The following is a 5,346-nucleotide window of genomic DNA, read 5'->3' on the forward strand; positions in this document are numbered from 1 at the left end:
TTCCAGAACTATTTTACTTCAATTGCAAGTTATTTAATTTCAGGAACAAATATATGAAAGATTAAGTCTTGGAGCAAAAGAAAGGAGATTTGGAGCTGATTCGGGCCAAAAATATGAAGATCTTGTGCAAAAATATCAGACACAGCCCGTGCCTTGGTGACACGGCTCGTGCCTCCAACATATCAAAGAAGATCAACCACCAGAGAGGTTGGCACGGCCCATGCCTCCAGTGGCACGACCGTGCTCCTCCCCTAGCACCTCCTTTTGCTGCTTTTGCTTCTCGGACAAGCTGCATGTTTAGTTTATTTCTGACCTAAAGCCCATGGTTTCTTGTGGAACATTCTATTGATGTATTTCTTAGGGCTTAAGTTAATTTTAGGCTATAAATAGAGCGGCTAGCAAACATATTGAATCATCTCTTGTTCTTGGAAATTAATAGTGACAATTGTTTCTTCGAATAAAAGTTCATCTTTATTTTATTTTATGTTCTTCTTCTCTTGTCTACAATGAACATGAGTGAGTATACATCTTTGTCTTGGGATTGTTGGATTAGTCTAATGACCTAATCCCTATCAAACCAAGCCTCGAACCCTAATTTTTTGTAAATCTATTTTCTAATATATTTCACCATTTTTATAATGAATTAACAAGTATTAATCGATGGACCGAAAGGCGAAGTTTAATAGTTGTTAATTCATAATCACAAATATCAAGCGAAGGATCGAAAAATGAAGTTTTGATATTGGAACAAGTGAAATTAGACAAGGATTGCGAAACATGAGAATAGTCTAGCAAACCTTGAGACAAATAAGTTTCGTTCTTAAAGGGTTTCAATAGCAATCAACCATGAGAATAGGCGTGGTTGCTAACGAAATACATTCACTGAGACCGAGAGGAGATGTGAAAATCCAAAGAGAATCTTGTCTTTAGAAAATAGGTCCAACATAAAGTTCTAGGTTTAAGGTTTCGTTTGTGAAGGATTGGTCACCAAGATGAACCAATAATCCCAAGGCGCTTTTATAATTATTGTTATTTTCTTTTAAACAAAATCCAACTTTTCAACTTGAACTCTCTTCTAACCATTGTTGACAAGTTAATTGAAATCATAACTCCTTGTCGAAACGATATCTTTTATTACTACATCGGTAAACCGTGCACTTGCGGATTTACTTCATCAAGTTCTTGTCGCCGTTGCCGGGGAGTTAAGTAATTTGATTAACTTTTTAATAGCGGTTAGACTGATTTCTTTTTCTTTTTCTTTTTTTTTCTTTCTTTTATTTTTACCTTTAACTTCTTGGGTTTCTTATTCTTTTATGCGAAGAAGCAAAAGTCTTGGTGAATCAGTCTAACTTTTTATGCGGTTAGACTGATTTTATGTATTTCAAAAACATAAATGCATGAAGCAGAAAGGGAATGCTTTCCCTGTAATCACGGCCAAAACTTCTTGAATTTTTGGCTTCCTTTTCCAGGGATAATACGATGCAGTTCTGGACTATGAATGTTTTGGTACAAAACAATGGGAATGATTACTTTTTGTTAATTATACATTTACAGGTAATATGTTTTCTTCATTTTCTTTTTTGTGCTTTGAATTGCAGAATAAAAATAAGTTCAAGCTGAAATACATACTGAGTTTATTTCTGCCTTTTTTTAGTTGCATGTGTAGGGAGAAGCACATAAAACATGCTTCTCAGCTTAAGAGTATGTCAGAAACCAACATCCTTTTTAAGTCTATATTTGATTTTGTTGAAGTTTTGAATTTTTTGAAGAAACAATTATGGGTGTTTTGTTAATTTAGAACTAGAGGTGAAGTGTTGGGGTTGTAAGGTTCATAGATTTTTGTGAGCAACTATTTAAAAAAATATATATATGTATTTTGCTAGCAACAATTCATTTTTTGTTGTTTTGTTAATTTTTGTGTTCTGGTTTTTATGTTTATAGTTTGATGAGTTCCTTTAATCTAAAAAGTGTGTGAATATGAAACCAAACATAGATATGCTCAATATGAATCGAAACGTTGATGGCTGGTTCCAAAGGTATACTCATCGAATTGTGCTCATTTTGCGAGCATACATTTCACTTTTAGTCATTTGGATTACTCTGAACATATTGATAAAAACATATAATTAATCTAACTCTGTGTTCTTTATCTTCATCTCCACATAAATTTTCAGATTTATTCATTCCATCCTCTCTTTTGATAAAACCGACGACTGAAAGAACAATGGAAGCAGCGCACACTTTGGCGGCGGAGGTAAGGATTCATCCATTTTCATTTTCTGATTTTTAGATCCATTCTGTTGGTTCCTTCAATCGGTTTGCTGTGCTTCTTGCTCTACTCAAATTGTTTTTTTTTTCCTTCATGTGCAATCATAAATTAGAAACGTAAAGGTTTTTAATTTCCCTTTTCATTCCATGTTCATTGCCAAAAATGAAATTTTATTTTTATTTTCAAGGGGTTGTATCCATTTAATGATTTGTATTGTACTATGGTTATGTGAAGCATGATAGAGCTTGCTAGATCGTTCTTACAACAAGGGTTATTGGGAAATATGTCATCTATGCAAGCTTGCTATTGGACTTTGATACAACAAGGATGCTATCACGTAGGCACAATGAGGTAAAATTTGAATCATTGTAATTTTCTTCAATGGCCAACATGTAAGCATATGATCAGATTAGTCTTTGTTGGAAATCATGCATTTTCTTATGTTTAAATAGTAAATATGACGATTTATTTCATTATTATATCTTTTATATTTTATTCATGCAAGTTTCATTTTGACAAGGGTATTTTGACATTTTTCATAAATAGTGGAATGAGTTTTTTTGTGTTTAGATTAATAAAAACTGTTGTATTTGATTTTTTTTTTTTTGGGAAATTGAGCATTCACAAAGTGTTTGAGAAAATGTCTCAATAAGAAAATGGCTGATATTGTTAGTATTACATCGTCCTACATATTTTGTTTGTGTTTTGTTTGTTGAGGAACCAAAATTTCATTTGCTTATATGAAAGGAATTTTATCTTGAGAGGAATATAATTAAAACTAGAAAGCAGACCCGTGCGCCGCACGGGTCTTATGAGTTAGAATAATTTGATATATAATAGACCGAGATATAGTGGAATGAAATTTAAATAATTAAACTACATAAATGAAATTTATCGCCAAACAAAAGCTACAATATCGATAAATATTGTATTGCCAACCAAACATGTTACACCAAAGAAATAAACGGTTTTTAATGACAACATAGCATATATTATGGAATATTACACATTTCGAAATACTTTTTCGTACACAACATTAGACGTCACATCAATATCCTCACCATCTTCATTGGTTATCGCCCTCCTCTGGATGTAACTCTCGAGACAACAACATATAATTGTCAATGTGAAAATACTGGCGTTGAGAAATATAATCCAACATGTCACAGTAATTGCCCTTGGCTCTCGTTAATTGTCACGAAAAATGAGACAACTAAAAGAAACTGTCGTCTTTGAAACTTGAAAGATCACGATTGATGCACAGGTCTTTGTGATGCACACATGAAATGTTTGTAAAACATGTGTAAAATGTATAGTTGCTTCTAATTTTTTTTTTGTTACAAAAATAAATAGAAAGAAAAGTGGTGTAATTTTTTGGAAGAAAAGATGGTATAATTATTACTTGACAAAGTACACAATTATTTTTAACCCAATTTTTCATTTTATGGATCATTGAAGCAATTGTTAGAAAGACGCTTAAAAATAGTAGCAATCACATAAATGATTTGCTATGTCATTTAATCATTCATTCATATTAGCAAAAAATAATAAATAATCATTCATTCAATAGCTTTTTCAAATGGACAATGGTTTCAATATCATATTTTTTTATAGTGATTTCAATATCATTGAATCATGCATTCATACTGTTAACATCAGTGAAAAAATGCTTTACTTTAAGGGAATAAGGATCAACAAAAAAATTACAAAAGATATTACTAAGTATAAAAAAAAACTAAAAAAAATTGAAGCTTCAAATGTGCACTAATATAATCAAACACTAAGTATAGCCAAAAAAATATCAATGTGAAAAGGATCTTAAGTGGCAATAAGTTTTTTTTTGAATCAGCAAAATATTATGGATAACCAAAACACTCGCAAGACGCTAAGAAACGGTGGAAAATAAAAACAAAGAGGCCGCATATATGCGTAACATCCACCCAAACAACCAAAACTATAATCCCACACAAATTCATAACAGCCCCACTAACGAAACGAAGCGAAATAGCGTAAGATATGACACTGAAATCCAATAATAACCACCGGAATTCAGACCCATAACTATGGCACAACCTGTGGAAATCGCAACACTAAAAACCGGAGCCCCCCAAGCACCTGAAGCGGAGAGATCAGTCAAAAAACAGCAGCAGAAACAGGTGCCGAACCAGAAAAAAAAACAGGTGAAACAGGTGCTGCACTATCATGACAGCAACAGAGCCACTGCCCACCTACATGCAATAAGTAAGAGCACATCATGATGTTCACCCCTCATTTTTAGTACGGAGTTTGAGAGAACTTGTAACCTCAAGAAAGTTTAAATCCTCTATACTCCCCCAAGTTGTTTCACCAAACACTAAAGTGATCGATGCTGAGAGAGTTGGTAACAATTACCTCCTATAAGAAAATAACTGAGATCAATTCTTGGAGTCGTCTATTTGAGAAGTAGTTCAGTCCTAACCTATGTAAAAAAAAAATCGGATGTCTTTTGATAGACTCGAGAAATAGTGGTATAGTATGCCCAAACGATGGGGATGTAATTGGGGAGCCCACCTCATGCCTACGACTATCCTTTTTTCCCCCTTGAATTTGGAGGGAATTCATGAAGTCCTTTTTCTGCATAATAATATTAGTAAAATATCCAAATGTATAATTTGGTAATTTTATTTCATTACACACTATTTTAGCTTATTCCATCCAACTCACTTTTTCTTTTTCTTTTTCTTTTTCATTTTTTTTAAACGGCAAATGCTAGCATGTTGATTGTTATGTTACTTTTTCTCTGTGTGAGGATTTGAACTCTGGTTCTCATATTTTCTTAGATCGGAGTTTTTATTTTAGGATAAAGAATAATTGGGTATTCGAGTATTTAGGAAATCATTATGTTCATTTGATAGATTGTAAGTGATAGTGGAGAGTTCTTTTCTCCACTTTCTTTCAGTTTTCCAATAATATAATTCTTTCTTTCAATTGAATTACTTTTGTTTCTAACAGATGCTTGGTTAAGAATTTTGTAAATATGAGTTACAGACACAGTTCGAATAGATCAAATCTAGTTTATGCATGGATGATAAGATTGT

General features: G+C 32.6%; 1 pseudogene; it reads left to right on the plus strand.

The window, feature by feature from the left end:
* The first annotated feature begins 4,332 nt into the window (after window positions 1–4,332).
* LOC146915940 (ASC1-like protein) overlaps window positions 4,333–5,346 on the plus strand; it is a 3,435-nt pseudogene continuing 2,421 nt past the window's right edge.

Source organism: Medicago sativa, chromosome 6 (assembly GCF_051527215.1).
Source record: "Medicago sativa cultivar Bolivia chromosome 6, Bolivia_mono, whole genome shotgun sequence".
In the NCBI taxonomy this organism is placed as follows: Eukaryota; Viridiplantae; Streptophyta; class Magnoliopsida; order Fabales; family Fabaceae; genus Medicago; species Medicago sativa.